Below are 20,047 nucleotides of genomic sequence, written 5' to 3'. Positions count from 1 at the left end.
GACCTTTCCTTCAGTTACTTTAACTGTTATTATATATAGCTATACTAACTTTCAGAGCTGCAGCATGCCATTTCTAGGTCTTAGGTGTCACAGAATTATTCGAAGTTCTAGGGAAATACCAGCTGATACACAGATAGCTCAGTGTCTCAGAATCTAGAAATACACTTACAACCTCAGAATAAGTGTGGCTGCAATAAGGGCTTACAATCTAGGCTCCAATTTTTGGTTACTTTTTTTTATTTAATAAATTTTAAAAATTCATTAAAAAAATTTAACAAACGATATAAAACATTAACATATACAATCAGTAATTCACAATATCACCACTTAGTTGCATATTCATCATTTCTGGAACATTTACATCAATTCAGAAAAAGAAATAAAAAGACAATAGAAAAATAAAACGAAAATAGGAAAAAAAAGATTATACGTACCATACCCCTTACCCCTTGCTTTCATTAGCATTTCAAACTAAGTTTATTTTAACATTTGTTCCCCCTATTATTTATTTTTATTCCATATATTCTACTCATCTGTTGACAAGGATGAGATCTTTGTCAACAAGCAGGGAGATCTCAAACCAAAAATGGAGTGGAAATTTCAATAACCACGTATTCACAGGTGCTTATAAAAGCGTTTAGGGAATTGCCAGGTAGTGGGAGTTAAAATCACCAGTGGACATCCAAGTTGCATGGGAGGGTTTTCCAAAACAGGGAGATATACATGGATTAGTATGGAAAGCTTGTCCATTGGGTTAGGCTATCTCTACTGGGCTTAACACCTGGTATTGCTTAACTGCAAATCTGTAGGGTGAGTTCAATTTTCTCAGAAAGCCCCTGTGGTCTATTGTTTAGAGTGCTGTATTTAAGAGTTGGCTATGATTACTACCGAGACAGGCACAGAGATTCTTTCTTTATGCAGTTTCTATCTACTGTTTAGTGTCCTTTAAACTGGAAGAAATCCCTTTAATATCTCTTCTATGGCTGCTCTAGTGGTGATAAATTTCCTCAGCTTTTGTTTAGGTGGGGATGTCTTAATCTTCCTCATTTCTAAAAGACGGTTGTGCTGGATATAGAATTCTTTTTTTTTTTTTTTCACATGGGCAGGCACTGGGAATCGAACCTGGGTCCTCTGGCATGGCAGGCGAGCATTCTTGCCTGCTGATGAGCCACCATGGCCCGCCCTGGACATAGAATTCTTGATTGGCAAATTTTGGCTTTCAGCACATTAAATATATTTACCCACTGCCTTCTTGCCTCCATGATTTCCAGTGAGAAAGAGACACTTAATCTTATTGAGGCTCCCTTGTCCATGATGTGTTTCTTCTCTCTTATGGCTTTCAGAATTCTCTCTTTATCTTTGACATTTAACAGTCTGATTATAAAATGCCATGACATTAATCTACTTGGGTTTAATCTATTTGCAACATATTGAGCATCTTGGATGTATATATTCATGTCTTTCATTAAACTTGGAAAGTTTTCAGTCATTATTTTCTTAAATAGTCTCTCCAACTCTTTTTCTTTTTCATCCTCTCTGAGACTCCCACAATGCATATAATGGTAAGTTGATGGTGTCACATGGGTTCCTCAAGCTCTGTCCACTTTTCTCCATCTTTTTCCTTTTTGTTCTTTGGACTGGATGATTTCAGTGGTCTTATATTTAAATTCACGAATTCTTTATTCTGCCATCTCCAATCTGCCAATTAACCCCTCCAGGGAATTTAAAATTTCTGTTACTGTGGTCTTTAGCTCTATTTGTTTCCTTTACATAATTTCCATCTCTCTATTTATATTCTCTTTGCTGTTCGTGTACTGTTTTCCTGATTTTCTTTTAGTTCGTTGTCCGTGTTTTCCTTTAGTTCTTTGAGCATAATTAGGACCATTTTTAAAAGTTCTTTGCCTGCTATGTCCCAAGTCTGATCCTCCTCATTGATGGTTTCTAATGCTTTCTCATTTGCCTGAGTCATCATTTCCTGTTTCTTTATATGTCTTGTTGAAAATTGGACATTTTTTAATATTTCAATGTGTTATCACTGAAATTTGGACTCTGTGACACCTGTTCCTTAAGCTTATATCCAGGTAGTGTTATCACCAAATCTGCCTTGATTGCCAAAAATTAAATAAAAAAAAAGACACCTTTCCCAGTCTTTTCAGATTGACCTGAGTAAGTGATCTTCTTCAGGGCTTAGCCATATCATGGGTTGTATGAGAATAGCTCCAGGCTAAAGCGTAGAGGCCTTCCTGATACTTTCTGCACATTTATCTAGTCTGGAGCATGCATGTATGGCCCCAGAAATTCCCCTGTTTACAAAGATATGAATGTTCCCTCTTCCCCAGAAAGCAGTTTCCTCATGGTCCTGGGCACTGCCCTATAAGTCTTACAGCCAGTAGTCCCTTGCTCCAGGCAACCACTTGATGGTTCTTCCACAGTGTTCTGAAGGAGAGCTTCTTGCTACAAGTAGGACAAGTCCTGGAATGAGGAGTCACTCAGGTTATCACCAGATAGACTGAGCCAGACATACATGTTCCCAGTATGCTCAAGAAGATTACTCGGTTCCCTCCATACTGGGACCAGGGATCTGCCAGTTCGAAACTACCTCAGAAAAGCCATGTTTTAATCCCGATCCAATCTAGGATGGGAACCTTTGATTGGATTATTTCCATGGAGAAGTGTGCTAGTTTGAAAGTGCTGTGCATCCCAGAAAAGCCATGTCCTTTAATCCTGATTCAATATCGTAGGGTGAAAACCTTTTGATTAGATTATCTTCACAGCGATATGACACTCCCACTTATGGGTGTGGCCTTTTGACTAGACGGAAATGTGACTCCACATATGCAAGGTGGGTCTTGATTAATTTATGAGAGTTCTTTAAAAGGGGAAACATTTTGGAGAAACCTCAGATGCAGACACTTGGAGAACAGTTGTTTCAGATCTGACAGAAGCATGGATGTTTGGAGATGCTTAAAGTGTTCACAGAGAAGGCAGATGCCTAGACATTCACAGAGCCCAGCAGATGTCACCATGTGCCTTCCCATAAGATAATGAGCAAGCCAGAACCCAGAGTTGTGATCCAGAGGAGCTAAGTGAAGGCCTGCAGATGCTTAATGAGGAAACCACTGGCATCAGAAGCTGGAAGCAATGGAACTGGAAACAGAGACCAGTAGATGCCAACCAAGTGCCTTCCTGTGTGATAGACATTGGTCTTTCTTGAGTCAAGGCATCTTTTCCTGAATGCCTTAGTTTGGACATTTTTCTGGCCTGAGAACTGTACACTTTTAACTTATTAAATTCCTTTTTAAAAAGCCATTCCATTTCTGGCATTTTGCATTCTTACAGCTTTACCAAACCAATACAAGGGATCTGCACTGGGGGCATGAATCAGCTCTGACCCAAAATGATGAGGGTTAGGGGAGGGACCAGCCATGGTACCTTGAGTGTCTACCACTTATAAGTAGATTTTTCCTTGATTTGGTGCTTACCTTCTTACTGCAGTCCTTTAACTACTTTTTGAATCTTTGAGAAAGATGTTTCTACCAGTTCTTGCTAGTTAGTCAATGCTTCTATGGTAGAATAGATGCCTGAAGTATCTTACTCCATCATGTTGATCAAGGTAGGGCCACAAGTAATATGTCTTAAAGTATCAAAAGCAGAAAAATTTGATTCTATAATTTTATATTCATCAATTCGAATTGAAAGCATAATAAAAAAGATTCTACAGCACACAAAACCCTCAAAAGCTTTATCACACAAAGACAAGTAATCTTGAGAAGGCACTGAAGAAGAGAAACAAATACAGGAGATGCTATGAGATTGGGGGAAGTACAAGTGTCCAAATATCTTGGTGAAGTATATTTTTGTTTTTAAACAAAGAGATGTGTATCAAAGAAAATAAAAAGAGAAAACCCATCTATAACAACCCAGAACTAAAAATCCAAATAATATAAACATAGGAGGGGGTGGTGGTGGAAAAAATAGAAATATGAAGGTATGCTTAAGTATTTTCTTCTTAAGGGGAAGAAACAGATATTGATACATTTAATACATCCACCAGGGCAAAAATTGTGAATGTGGTTCACAAATTAAGGGCAACCAAAATAAGAAAAAAAAATGAATAATTGTCAAATAAGCAGAAGAAAACTCAATCTTACCAATGGAAAACAGAAAGAACAACAACAACAACAAAAACTGGAATAAAACATGAAGCAAATGCAAAACATGAAATAATATGACCAAAGTCAGTCCTAATTTAACTTTCAATACAACAAATGTAATTGAGTTAAATTAAAAGGCAGAGACTCTCCAATCAGATTTTTAAAAATCCAACAACACGATTTATCAAAACATATATTAAAACTAAAAGAAATGAAGGTTAAAAACAAAAGGGTAGAAAGAGATATAGCAGGAATATATGAACCAAAAGAATGCAGAAGATAGCAATCCTAACATCTAATAAAATATATTTAAAAATATGAGATAAAATATACAGTGGGATGTAAAATGGGAGTAGAGAAAGGAAACTCTAAATGCTAGCTATTGACTTGTGACCAGTTGCAGAAACAAAGACTGCTGTAGCTATACATATTTTCTTTCTTGATTACAGAATATCATGTTGGGATTATGATAGAGGAGACATGAACATTTCCCTGAGATAGACACAGTTACTGATGAGATACTAGGTATTCTCTGTCACTGAGAAGGTGAGGTTTTTTTTCTTCCAATAACAAACAGTTTAATTATATTTGGTGGGAGCATATTGTTGCTATTGTTTTTTGTGTGTGTGCATGTGTGTTTGTTTTTTGAAATTTAAGTATGAGAAGAAAGTCAAATGGTTGACTAGTCCAGGTATAATGATGGACTGTGGCATATACTGTGTATTGACTCACTCAACACTCTTTCTAATCCCCTTCTTGCCTTTTTATACTACATAAAAAGCTAAAACTACATTTCCTAGATTCCTCTGCACTATGGTTCAAATAATTGTATTCAAAGAGACTGCAAAGGAAGTGACGAGAATATGTGAGACATCAGCCATGCTCATAGGTACACAATGGCTCTTCTTCCAAGCATAGTCTGAAGGCACTTCTTTCTTCTGGGGAAGCTCTGAAAGAGATTCCAGTGTCCAGTGTCAATGTCATAGTATCAGGAGGTGGCAGCATTGGCAGGTCTACAACAATAGTCCTGTAGTGTATTTGGAAATTTCTCCTAGATGCTGTTGTCTTGAACTTTTAACATCTAAACATGGTTCCCTGACCCACCTGGAGACTCATAAGCCACCTAATGCCATCTAATAAAGCCCTTCTTGTTTAAACCATCTAGAGCAGATCCTATTGTCTACAAGTAACAATATTGACTATAGGTAACTGTTAGCTGTCTGTCAAGTCCTCTTCTTCCACAGTAATAGAATTTTTATCTGTGCACATGACTTCCCTGTATAAAGATTATATATCCCTGATTCCCTTGTTGCTAGGCGTTTTAGTTTCCTGGGCTGCTCAAGCAAATATCATACAATATCATGATGATATTTAATATATATTACATAAATGATATTTAAGCCAATGGTTTGGCTTAAACAATGGGAATTTATTATGGTTTTGAAGCTAAGAAAACATCCAAATCAAGGCATCATCAAGGCAATGTATTCTGGGGCTGGCTGCTGGTGATCCTTTGTCCTTAGTTTGTCACATGACAAGGCACATGGTGGCATCTCTTGGTCTCTCCTTTCTCTTCCAGGTTCCGTTGATTTTCAGCTTCCGGCTACTCTCTCTGACTTTCTTCTTATGTCTAAATTTCATTCCACTTATAAAGGACTCTTGTAATAGGATTAAAACCCATCCTGATTGGGATGGGCCACACCTTACCTGAAGTAATCTCATCAAAAGGTCCTTCTTACAGTGGTTCATACCCACAGAAATGGATTAGATTTGAAAACATGTTTTTCTGGGGTATATACAGCTTCAAACCACCATACTAGGTATGACCATGTAACTAAGTTCTGGACAATGGGATATAAATAAAAGTGGCATGTAGTAGATTCCATCACCTTTTCTTAAGAAATAGCAAGTATATGCCCTTCACCATCCTTCACACTTCCTCTACCCTTCTGCTTGCAATGTGGAGTTAGACATCCATTTAGAATGGGCATGATGGAGCAGAAATTTGATAACAGCCTGGTTCCCTAAGGACTTCACAGAATAGAGCTACAGTAGTGGCTCTAGATCACCTATCTCCAGATCTTTACACAAGAAAAAAATAAACTTCAATCTTGTTTAAGTCATGGTTACTTTGGGTTTTCTGTCACTCTCAGTCATATCTAATTCAAATTAATCAATGATGAAGATACCATTCCCTCAGTCCAGAAAACACACACCCTTCATTCTGTCCATTAAATTCCTTTTCACATTTCAGGAATTGGTTTAAAGTTCTATATTGTGCAGAAAGTCTCTGACCACTCCAATCCACATCTTACAATAACTCCCAAGAGTGTATTTTCTAAAGTACAGTTCTTTGAGTATAGTTCCTCTTGATCTGAAGATCTGTGAACTAAAGAACCAAGTTAACTGCTTCATACACACTTGTTTCAGTTTGCTAATGTGCAATATTAGCAAATCAGAATGCAATATACCAGAAATGGGTTGTATTTTACAAAGATTTATTGGTTTACAAATTTACAGCTCTAAGGTCATGAAAATGTCCCAATTAAGGCATCAACAGGAGGATACCATCTCTGAAGAAAGGCTGCTGGCATCGGGGGTTCCTCTGTCACATAGGAAGGCACATGGCCAACATCTGCTTGTCTTTTGCTCCTGAGTTTCGATGCTTCAGTTTCTGTGAGCCCTTGCTTGCTTCTCCCAGGGCTTTTCTCTACAAGCTCTCTGGAGAGTATTTTTCTCTCTAAGCACTCTCTTTTTCTGCCTCATAAAGGACTCCAGTTAGGGATTAAGACCCACTTTGAATTCATGAGTCACATCTCAACTGAAACAGCCTCATCAAAGGTCCCACCCACAATATTCTGCACCCACAAGAATGTATTAAAAAAACATGGCCTTTTCTGGGGTATATAATAGCTTCAAACCAGCACAACACTCAACATGCAATAGTGAGACAATCGGGATAAACCTTATAGATATTCCTGTTCAGAAAGAGGGAAAATGCAGGTACAAGTGTGTCATTGATCTACTGCAACTCTGAAATACAGCCGGACAAATATTGGAAATTCCTTGATTGGATCTCAAGACCTGGGGCTAATCATCCACAGCTCTTGGCTCCACCCTCCTTACTTTTTCAGGAGAGGTAACCCATATTTGCAGTTGCACACTTTTCTCAGACTACATCCTTCCAGGAGAATTTCTGGGGCCAGGAGAAATATTTCATTTTGTACTGGCTCTGTCCTTTTCAGTCTAAGCTGGCAGTGTTTCTGTGAGCATTCTCTTAAAAAAAAAATTGAGGGTCTCTTGTGAATTTTCTTGGGTTCACTTCATTAGACATAAACCAGCCCCACAAAATTCTTTGAGAGAAACCCTTTTCTACCTTGGGCTTCTGCTGAGGGACAATAGTCTTAAGCTTTTTTCCCCCCTTTTATATAATTTATTTGAAAATATGATGAGTGTTCCCAAGAACAACTTTTAAAAGTTGTTCAGAACCCAAACATGGAAATGCACATCTTTCACAGATACAGGATTTAAGTTTACAGATATTCCAGAAGGCGTCATTACATGGTGAATCATGCAGGATTACTAGTGCTATATGCTCTTTCTGCTTTCCTTGTGTTCTCTTGGTACCATTTCCACTCCATTTGGCTTCATCCTGTTGAGGGGATGGCAGCCTCTGGCTTGTAATCATTACCAAAAGCTTGATGCAAATTCAGTAAATGTTCCCTGCCTTTCTCATAAGGCACCATATGTCACATGGGTCCCAGCCGGCTGTTAGTCATTGAATAGAGAGGCACCTGGCTGTAGTTAGGAACACTTGCATTTAGTCCTACATCTTATAATTGATGCTTCTGACAAATCAGTCTGGAGTGCAGGGGAAGATGAAGAGGGGTGGGTCTGGGCACATCTGTCACCAGTTTGTTAAGCAGCCAATAATCCAACTTATATTTCTGGAAACTGAAAATGAATGAAATGAAGTCTCTGGAAACCTCAAGAACAATTTAGCTTGAGTTTTAGGAGAACCACAAACACATTTTAAATGGAACTGAAATGAGTTAAAAAAAAAAAAAAAAAGGTTAAAAATTTATGATTTTGACTCCTTAGTCCACAAACCTTCATTGAAAAACTCAGTTTTGGCCTGGCTCAACTTGTGGTCAGAAGGCTAGTCGCCCTGCCCTTACCATAAAAACTGCAGGTTGGCAGAAAAGGATCCAGAGGTTATAGATACAGCTTGTTATTTGATGATTGCTGAAGGTGTTAATATGACCAGGTCTGTAAGCAACAGTATTATTAAGAAAGGGGTGGTGTTGTCAATCCACAGATGTCCCTTCTTGTCCAGTCTGTGTATTTTCGAGTATCTGCCTTAAACTTATCTGGGACATCCTGCTGGTTTAGTGGGCAGAGCCATATAAACCTGAAACTTTTGGCAACCCTATGAAAAGGTTTGTTCTGTGCTTAGGCATACACAGCCATCTTGTTGGCTCCAATCTTATTAATAATTCTTCAGTTTTCAACAACTCCTTTAGCACCAACTTTGACAAGATGCACTCTCTCCACAGAAGTACCCAGGATCACAGCTATGGGGACACTGAAGTGGCGCAGTACTTTGGCCATTTTTCTTACTTAGTAAATCAGGCTGAGACTCTGTAATACATAAAGAGAAACTCTTCTTCTTGGCCACCATGGCTGCTTCCAGGACTCTCAGGACCATTCCTAAGTAGGTATGAGTTAATATTCTCACCCCATCTTTGAAGAAAGTATGGCACAGATCTGCAATTTTGTTTCTTGATAGTGATATTCTCCTGAGGAAAAGCTCTCCCCTCTTGATCATGATCTTTTTACATTTGGAGTAATCAGTATTTTAGGGAGGTAAAGAGAAGGAAGTTTTTCCTGCCAGAGGACACTGCCATGGAGGAGTTCACACCACTTAGGGTTTTTATAGCACTGGTAAGATTTGCTCTCAGGCCCTGGATTGTCTCCCCTTTATCTGTCTTCAAAAATTCTAGCAACTCGGAGGTGAACTCATTATTGCCCTCCCCCCCTACGTGGGACATGACTCCCAGGGGTGTAAATCTCCCTGGCAACGTGGGACAGAAATCCTAGAATGAGGCGGGACCCAGCATCATGGGACTGAGAAAGCCTTCTTGACCAAAAGGGGGAAGAAAGAAATGAGACAAAATAAAGCTTCAGTGGCTGAGAGATTTCAAACAGAGCCAAGAGGTCAATCTGGAGGTTATTCTTATGCATTTATATGGATATCCCTTTTAGCTTATGGTGTATTGGAGTGGCTAGAGGGAAGTAACTGAAGCTGTTGAGCTGTGTTCCAGCAGCCTTGATTCTTGAAGATGTCTGTATAACAATATGGCTTTTACAAGGTGACTGTGATTGTGAAAATCTTCTGTTTGATGTTCCTTTTATCCAGGGTATGGAAAGATGAGTTAAAAAAAACGTGGATAATAAAGAAATAAATAATAGGGGGGATAAGGGGTAAAATGAATTGGGTACATGGAAATACTAGTGGTCAATGAGAGGGAGGGGTAAGGGGTGTGATACGTATGAGTTTTTTCTTTTTCTTTCTTTTCCTGGAGAGATGCAAATGTTCTAAAAAATGATCATGGTGATGAATATACAACTATGTGATGAAATGATACATGGTGGAATGTATGTGTGTGAAGATTTGTCAATAAAATATTTTTTAAAAAAACTCCAGCAAAGTCTAGGTGGCAGCCACTGCTGAGACAAATCGAGTCTTTAATCTGAGACTTAAAGAATTCAAGTATTCTTATGGCACAAGGAAACCGGTGGGTTGCATCCTAGTTTCGGTTTGGACCTAAATCTTCTTAGGACCCTACTGTTTGAGAGGATCTGTGAGCCATACCCTTCAAATATTTACAGAATTTTTGTCTAACTTAAAAGTATACTGAGGAACCAGCTTAGATCTTCCTGAGATTGTTAAAAGAATTTTCAGATACGTCCTTGGCTTCATCTTTAGACTGTGTTTTCCTGACAGTGCCCTGGATTTAATGTTTGCTCAGAAACTATTTGTTAATTTTAGCACCATTTGCCCCTAGACAGGCTTGGAATTTTCAAAACTAGCAAGTTCTGGCTCTCTTTTTTTTCTAACAATCTTTCTTTTAGCTTATCTCTCTCCTCTCACATCTTACTACAGACAGCAAGAATAATCCAGGTGCCTCCTCCCTACACAGGACATGCATCCCAGGGGTGGGTGTAAATCTGGCAAGGTGGAAAATGACTCCCAGGGTTGAGCCTGGCTCTGACATCATGGGATTGATAATGCTTTTCTGACCAAAAGGGAGAAAAGAAATAAAATAAAATTTCAGTGGCTAAGAGATTTAAAATAGAGCCAAGAGGTCATTCTGGAGATTACTCTTATGCAAGCTTCAGCTAGATATTGCAAGTTGCCACAGTATGCCAAGTCCCAACCAACAGTATTCCTGAAAACCCTAAAGAATACCCTGGGCTCTATCTAAAACACTATAAAAGTTTTACTCATTAAGTTTATTTTTTTCAGAAACTTAAAGCCTCTTGTTTTATTGTTTCTATGCCAGATAAGCCCTGAAACCCAGAAGTACCAGGTCCTCCAAGAACATCAATCAGTTTTGTTCCTCTACCCCATAGTGTTGACCCCATTTTCAGCAAGAAGAAGTTAGAATGGTCATTGCCCAGATATCCCTGAAGATTAAAAGGATGATCAAATGAGAGGGAAGAGTTGTAACTGAGAAGTAGTATTTAACAAATGATTATGACTACTGACTCATTATATAGATATTACTTTTTAGTTACTAGTGTATTAGAAGAGCAAGAAGGAAATATCTGAAATTGTTTTATGTAATCCAATGGCCTTGACCTTTGATAATGGTTGCATAACATAGTTTTTATCTTGTGACTGTGCGATTGTAAAAACCTTGTGACTGACATTCCCTTTATCCAGCATATGGGTAGATGAGTAACAAAATAAAGATATGCAAGAAAAAAAACTTTTAAGGTAAAGTTTCAAAAAAAAAAAAAGAAAAAGAAAAAGAAGAAACCAGGTGGCCCCTTCAACACTCTGCTTGGAAGTGTGCTTTGCTTGAGCACCCAGTTCATTTAGGTATATTTTCTACTTTCCACCTTACTGTAGGCAACAATGTTGCTAAATTTTCCATTACCAAAAACAAGAACTTTTCCTCCAGTTTCCAGGAAGAATTTTAAGATACTATGTTAAGCCCTCATATGCAGCTGCGTCAAGGCTATCAGATTTCTACTGTCTTTTTTTTTTTGCTTTTCTCAGGTCATATTTCCTGAGGTACGATTTATATAGAGTAAAATTTGCTTTTAAAAATGTCCAGTTCGAGTTTTGAAAAACTATTCCATCACATATCACCACATTTCCATTACCCTCAAAATTCCCTCATGCTCCCTTTGTGATTAGTCACGCCCCCCCAACCCCATCCCCTTGGTAACTACAAATTTGTCTCAACTTTATTTTCTGTCCCTATAGTTTTGCCTTTTCCAGAATGTCACATATGTGAAATCATATAGTATAAAAGATTTTTTTTTTCACATGGGCAGGCACCGGGAATCAAACCCAGGTCCTCTGGCATGGCAGGCAAGCCTTCTTGCTTGCTGAGCCACCATGGCCTGTCCAGTATAAAGCCTTTTGATTCTGGCTTCTTTCACTTAACATACTTGTTTTTCAGAGTCAGCCATGTTGATGCATGTATGCATATTTGTTCCTGTTGATTGCTTAGTAGGATTCCATTTCATGAATGTACAAGTCTGTTTATGTGTTCGTCAGTAGATGGACATTTGGGTTGTTTCCTGGTTTTGGTTATTATGAAAAAAAGCTGCTATGAATATTCATATAAGATTATTTGGCTGAACATATATTTAAATTTTTCTTGTGTAAATTCCTAAGAGTGGTCAAGATGGTGGCTTAGCAATGTGCACGTTTTAGTTCATCTTCCAGAACAACTACTAAATAACCAGAAACAGTACAGAACAGCTCCTGGGGCCACATCAGTTACTGGACACACAGTGTACCCCAGTCTGGACCAGCTGGACCAGCTGCGAGCCCCCCTAGAACCATGAGTTCCCCCAGGTGCAGGTGGCCCACGCCCCTCTCCCACAGGCTGCTTCCCAGAGGGGAAAGGAAAGAGACTTTATCAGCAGCAGGGGCTAAACCCAACCAAATGCAAATTGTGGAATTAATTAACAAATTCTGACTACTAAAAATAGACCCCCAGCTCAGGTGAACCTGGTCAAGCAGAGGTCGCTCATTTTTGCCCCAGCGTCAAAGGGGCAGGGCTGACGGAAAAAGAAAAAAAAAAAGAAACAGAGGTTTTTGTGGATGTGTTTCTACAAAGGCTTGACTGCCTTTGGATTCAGCGGCAGGGCTCCTCGGGCTGCAACTGCCCTAGGCATAGACAGAAACAAGCTCATTTGTAGGGCTTGTCTGGAGCCTGTGCCTTCCCCAGGGGCGAGGTAAAGCCCAACTCAGGTGGAATCCCTCCCTCAAGGAATTCAGACACCAGGGCTTGGTAATTTGAAGCCATTAAAACCAGCCTACAACTTCTCCTCTGTCTCCACCATACCCCCAGCAGGGAGAGTCTGCCAAAATTAAAGGTACAAGCATCATCTTAGCAGGCAGACAAGCACCACATACTGGGCAGGATAAGAAAAACAGAGCCCAGAGACTTCACAGGAAAGTCTTTCAACCTGCTGGGTCCCACCCTCAGGGAAAACTGACGCAGGTGACTCTTTCCTCCTGATAGGAGGCCAGTTTGGTCTGGGAAAATCCAGCTGGGGTCTATAATACCTAAGTACACCCACCTAAGTGTGGGGGGAAAAAGGCACCATACAAGCAGGGCAAGAAACAAGAACACAAGAACTGAAAAATTCTCCTCTGTTAAACAAAACCTAAGCTAGAGGTCCAGAAAACGCTGAACTGAATGTCAAAGAACAGACAGACAACAATTCATCCAGCAAGAAAACCCTAGGTAAAAGAAGTGAAAGCAATCTCCAGAATAAACTGATTAAGGTAATTAAATGCCTAGATGCCAGCAAAAAATAAATCACTCTAGGAAAATTGAAGATATACCCAGTCAAAGGAACAAAGCAACAATTCAAATGAGATACAGGAGCTGAAACAATTAATTCAGAATATACGAACAGACATGGAAAACCTCATCAAAAACCAAATCAATGAATTGAGGGAGGATATAAAGAAGGCAAGGAATGAACAAAAAGAAGAAATTGAAAGTCTGAAAAAACAAATCACAGAACTTATGGGAATGAAAGGCATGGTAGAAGAGATGAAAAAGAAAAACAATGGAAACCTACAATGGTAGATTTTGAGAGGCAGAACATAGGATTAGTGAACTGGAGGACGGAACACCTGAAATCCAACAAGAAAAAGAATATATAGGGAAAAACGGAAAAATATGAGCAGGGACTCAGGAAATTGAATGACAATATGAAGCACACGAATATACATGTTGTAGGTGTCCCAGAAGGAGAAGGGAAGGGAAAAGGAGGAGAAAAACTAATGGAGGAAATTATCACTGAAAATTTCCCAACCCTTATGAAAGACTTAAAATTACAGATCCAAGAAGTGCAGCATACCCCAAAGAGAATAGATCCAAATAGATGTACTCCAAGACATTTACTAATCAGAATGTCAGAGGTCAAAGAGAAAGAGAGAATCTTAAAAGCAACAATAGAAAAGCAATCCATCACACACAAGGGAAGCCCAATAAGACTATGCGTAGATCTCTCAGCAGAAACCATGGAAGCAAGAAGACAGTGGGATGATGTATTTAAATTATTAAAAGAGAAAAACTGCCAACCAAGAATTCTATATCCAGCAAAATTGTCCTTCAAAAATGAGGGAGAAATTAAAACATTTTCAGACAAAAAAATCACTGAGAGAATTTGTGACCAAGAGACCACCTCTACAAGAAATACTAAAGGGAGCACTAGAGACAGACATGAAAAGACAGAAGAGAAGAGTGTAGAAAGGAAGAGTATGAGTAAAGGTAAAAAGAAGATAAATTAGATATGACATATAAAATCCAAAAGGCAAAATGGTAGAAGAAAGTACCACCCTTGCAGTAATAACACTAAATGTTAATGGATTAAACCCCCCAATCAAAAGACATAGACTGGGACTTCCTGGAAGATGGCGGCTTAGTAAGACGCGCGGATCTTAGTTTCTTCTCCAGGACACCTACTAGGGGAGTAGAAACGATACAGAAAGCGCCCAAAGCCACAACAGAGATAAAAAAGACAGCGTACCCCATCCTGGAACGGCTGGCTGGCTGAGAGAAGCAGCTCGGGTGAGATTGCCGAGGCGCGCGGGCCTTACCGGGCGGGGTGGCAAGCGGCCGGAGTTACTCCCTTCCCCCTTCCCGGGCCGGCTGGGAGAATTGGAGAGGTGGTCCCCTGAAACCAAGGCGACTGGCGCCCACACCACGCGCAGCCCCCGGACCAACTGAGAGAATTGGATCGGAAACCCCCAGGCCGCGGAGAACGGTGACCCCGTGACTCCCAGAGAACGTGCACTCTCTCGGGCGGGCCGCTGCCGCTGGCGCCCTCCCGCCACGCGTGTTGCCCAGGGCCGACTAGGAAATTCAGACGGGCTCTTTCCCTGGCTGCGGCGACCAGCAACCCTCCCTGCGTTCGGACCCCGGGCCGGCTCAAGCCGCTTCGGCTAGCGAACCCCCAGGACGGCGAGAGTTTTCCAAAGTTTAAGGTCCCACAGCACCTTTTACTGGTGGGACCCGCAGACAAACGTGTGCCACGAGCGCCACCTACTGGGCAGGATAAGAAAAACAGAACCCAGAGATTTCACAGAAAAATATTACAACCTTGCTGGGTCCAACACCAAGAGAAATCTGAATAAATGCCCAGACGCCAGCAGCAGAAGATAACTGTCCACGCTCAAAAGATTGAGAATATGGCTCAGTCAAAGGAACAAACCAATAGCTCAAATGAGACACAAGAGCTGAGACAACTAATGCTGAATATATGAACAGAAATGGAAAACCTCTTCAAAAATGAAATCGATAAATTGAGGGAGGACATGAAGAGGACATGGGCTGAACATAAAGAAGAAATAGAAAAACTGAAAAAACAAATCGCAGAACTTATGGAAGTGAAGGATAAAGTAGCAAACATAGAAAAAATAATGGATAGCTACAATGATAGATTTAAAGAGACAGAAGATAGAATTAGTGATTTGGAGGATGGAACATCTGAATTCCAAAAAGAAACAGAAACTATCCGGAAAAGAATGGAAAAATTTGAACAGGGTATCAGGGAACTCAAGGACAATATGAACCGCACAAATATACGTGTTGTGGGTGTCCCAGAAGGAGAAGAGAAGGGAAAAGGAGGAGAAAAACTAATGGAAGAAATTATCACTGAAAATTTCCCAACTCTTATGAAAGACCTAAAATTACAGATCCAAGAAGTGCAGCGCACCCCAAAGAGATTAGACACAAATAGGCGTTCTCCAAGACACTTACTAGTTAGAATGTCAGAGGTCAAAGAGAAAGAGAAGATCTTGAAAGCAGCAAGAGAAAAACAATCCATTACATACAAGGGAAACCCAATAAGACTTTGTGTAGATTTCTCAGCAGAAACCATGGAAGCTAGAAGACAGTGGGATGATATATTTAAAATACTAAAAGAGAAAAACTGCCAACCAAGACTCCTATATCCAGCAAAATTATCCTTCAAAAATGAGGGAGAAATTAAAACATTCTCAGACAAAAAGTCACTGAAAGAATTCGTGACCAAGAGACCAGCTCTGCAAGAAATACTAAAGGGAGCACTAGAGTCAGATACAAAAAGACAGAAGAGAGAGATATGGAAAAGAGTGTAGAAAGAAGGAAAATCAGATATGATATATATAATACAAAAGGCAAAATGTTAGAGGAAAATATTATCCAAACAGTAATAACACTAAATGTCAATGGACTGAATTCCCCAATCAAAAGACATAGATTGGCAGAATGGATTAAAAAACAGGATCCTTCTATATGCTGTCTACAGGAAACACATCTTAGACCCAAAGATAAACATAGGTTGAAAGTGAAAGGTTGGGAAAAGATATTTCATGCAAATAACAACCAGAAAAGAGCAGGAGTGGCTATACTAATATCCAACAAATTAGACTTCAAATGTAAAACAGTTAAAAGAGACAAAGAAGGACACTATATACTAATAAAAGGAACAATTAAACAAGAAGACATAACAATCATAAATATTTACGCACCGAATCAGAATGCCCCAAAATACGTGAGGAATATACTGCAAACACTGAAAAGGGAAATAGACTCATATACCATAATAGTTGGAGACTTCAACTCACCACTCTCATCAAGGGACAGAACATCTAGACAGAGGATCAACAAAGAAATAGAGAATCTGAATATTACTATAAATGAACTAGACTTAATAGACATTTATAGGACATTACATCCCACAACAGCAGGATACACCTTTTTCTCAAGTGCTCATGGATCATTCTCAAAGATAGACCATATGCTGGGTCACAAAGCAAGTCTTAACAAATTTAAAAAGATTGAAATCTTACACAACACTTTCTCGGACCATAAAGGAATGATGTTGGAAATCAATAATAGGCAGAGTGCCAGAAAATTCACAAATACGTGGAGGCTCAACAACACACTCCTAAACAACGACTGGGTCAAAGAAGAAATTGCAAGAGAAATTAGCAAATACCTCGAGGCGAATGAAAATGAAAACACAACATATCAAAACTTATGGGATGCAGCAAAGGCAGTGCTAAGAGGGAAATTTATTGCTCTAAATGCCTATATCAGAAAAGAAGAAAAGGCAAAAATTCAGGAATTAACTATCCATTTGGAAGAACTGGAGAAAGAACAGCAAGCTAACCCCAAAGCAAGCAAAAGGAAAGAAATAACAAAGATTAGAGCACAAATAAATGAAATTGAAAACATGAAAACAATAGAGAAAATCAATAAGGCCAGAAGTTGGTTCTATGAGAAAATCAATAAGATTGATGTGCCCTTAGCAAGATTGACAAAAAGAAGAAGAGAGAGGATGCAAATAAATAAGATCAGAAATGGAAGAGGAGACATAACTACTGACCTCACAGAAATAAAGGAGGTAATAACAGGATACTATGAACAACTTTACGCTAATAAATACAACAATTTAGAGGAAATGGACGGGTTCCTGGAAAGACATGAACAACCAACTTTGACTCAAGAAGACATAGATGACCTCAACAAACCAATCACAAGTAAAGAAATTGAACTAGTCATTCAAAAGCTTCCTAAAAAGAAAAGTCCAGGACCAGATGGCTTCACATGTGAATTCTACCAAACGTTCCAGAAAGAATTAGTACCAATTCTCTTCAAACTCTTCAAAAAAATCGAAGTGGAGGGAAAACTACCTAATTCATTCTATGAAGCCAACATCACCCTCATACCAAAACCAGGCAAAGATATTACAAAAAAAGAAAACTACAGACCAATCTCTCTAATGAATACAGATGCAAAAATCCTCAATAAAATTCTAGCAAATCGTATCCAACAACACCTTAAAAGAATTATACATCATGACCAAGTAGGATTCATCCCAGGTATGCAAGGATGGTTCAACATAAGAAAATCAATTAATGTAATACACCATATCAACAAATCAAAGCAGAAAAATCACATGATCATCTCAATTGATGCAGAGAAGGCATTCGACAAGATTCAACATCCTTTCCTGCTGAAAACACTTCAAAAGATAGGAATACAAGAGAACTTCCTTAAAATGATAGAGGGAATATATGAAAAACCCACAGCTAATATCATCCTCAATGGGGAAAAATTGAAAACTTTCCCCCTAAGATCAGGAACAAGACAAGGATGTCCACTATCACCACTATTATTCAACATTGTGTTGGAGGTTCTAGCCAGAGCAATTAGACAAGAAAAAGAAATACAAGGCATCAAAATTGGAAAGGAAGAAGTAAAACTATCACTGTTTGCAGACGATATGATACTATACGTCGAAAACCCGGAAAAATCCACAACAAAACTACTAGAGCTAATAAATGAGTACAGCAAAGTAGCAGGTTACAAGATCAACATTCAAAAATCTGTAGCATTTCTATACACTAGTAATGAACAAGCTGAGGGGGAAATCAAGAAACGAATCCCATTTACAATTGCAACTAAAAGAATAAAATACCTAGGAATAAATTTAACTAAAGAGACAAAAAACCTATATAAAGAAAACTACAAAAAACTGCTAAAAGAAATCACAGAAGACCTAAATAGATGGAAGGGCATACCGAGTTCATGGATTGGAAGACTAAATATAGTTAAGATGTCAATCCTACCTAAATTGATTTACAGATTCAATGCAATACCAATCAAAATCCCAACAACTTATTTTTCAGAAATAGAAAAACCAATAAGCAAATTTATCTGGAAGGGCAGGGTGCCGCGAATTGCTAAAAACATCTTGAGGGAAAAAAACGAAGCTGGAGGTCTCGCGCTGCCTGACTTTAAGGCATATTATGAAGCCACAGTGGTCAAAACAGCATGGTATTGGCATAAAGATAGATATATCGACCAATGGAATCGAATAGAGTGCTCAGATATAGACCCTCTCATCTATGGACATTTGATCTTTGATAAGGCAGTCAAGCCAACTCACCTGGGACAGAGCAGTCTCTTCAATAAATGGTGCCTAGAGAACTGGATATCCATATGCAAAAGAATGAAAGAAGACCCATCTCTCACACCCTATACAAAAGTTAACTCAAAATGGATCAAAGATCTAAACATTAGGTCTAAGACCATAAAACAGTTAGAGGAAAATGTTGGGAGATATCTTATGGATCTTACAACTGCAGGCGGTTTTATGGACCTTAAATCTAAAGCAAGAGCACTGAAGAAGGAAATAAATAAATGGGAACTCCTCAAAATTAAACACTTTTGTGCATCAAAGAACTTCATCAAGAAAGTAGAAAGACAGCCTTCACAATGGGAGACAATATTTGGAAATGATATATCAGATAAAGGTCTAGTATCCAGAATTTATAAAGAGATTGTTCATCTCAACAACAAAAAGACAGCCAACCCAATTACAAAATGGGAAAAAGACTTGAACAGACACCTCTCAGAAGAGGAAATACGGATGGCCAAGAGGCACATGAAGAGATGCTCAATGTCCCTGGCCATTAGAGAAATGCAAATCAAAACCACAATGAGATATCATCTCACACCCACCAGAATGGCCATTATCAACAAAACAGAAAATGACAAGTGCTGGAGAGGATGCGGAGAAAGAGGCACACTTATCCACTGTTGGTGGGAATGTCAAAGGGTGCAACCACTGTGGAAGGCAGTTTGGCGGTTCCTCAAAAAGCTGAATATAGAATTGCCATACGACCCAGCAATACCATTGTTGGGTATATACTCAAAGGACTTAAGGGCAAAGACACAAACGGACATTTGCACACCAATGTTTATAGCAGCGTTATTTACAATTGCAAAGAGATGGAAACAGCCAAAATCTCCATCAACAGAAGAGTGGCTAAACAAACTGTGGTATATACATACGATGGAATATTATGCAGCTTTAAGACAAGATAAACTTATGAACCATGTAATAACATGGATGGACCTAGAGAATATTATGCTGAGTGAATCCAGCCAAAAACTAAAGGACAAATACTGTATGGTCCCACTGATGTGAACGGACATTCAAGAATAAACTTGAAATATGTCATTGGTAACAGAGTTCAGCAGGAGTTAGAAACAGGGTAAGACAATGGGTAATTGAAGCTGAAGGGATACAGACTGTGCAACAGGACTATATACAAAAACTCAAAAATGGACAGC

At 39.0% G+C, this 20,047-nt stretch overlaps 1 long non-coding RNA gene and 1 pseudogene across 1 annotated transcript in view; both read right to left on the bottom strand.

Moving 5' to 3' along the window:
* LOC143674571 (uncharacterized) overlaps window positions 1-20,047 on the bottom strand; it is an 88,305-nt gene that overhangs the window by 59,434 nt on the left and 8,824 nt on the right. The gene's annotated exons all lie outside the window — the stretch shown is intronic.
* On the bottom strand, window positions 8,294-9,205 carry LOC143654895 (translation initiation factor eIF2B subunit alpha pseudogene; annotated as a pseudogene).

Source organism: Tamandua tetradactyla, chromosome 2, assembly GCF_023851605.1.
Source record: "Tamandua tetradactyla isolate mTamTet1 chromosome 2, mTamTet1.pri, whole genome shotgun sequence".
Classification (NCBI taxonomy): domain Eukaryota; kingdom Metazoa; phylum Chordata; class Mammalia; order Pilosa; family Myrmecophagidae; genus Tamandua; species Tamandua tetradactyla.
This window is presented reverse-complemented; position numbering and strand designations above follow the sequence as displayed.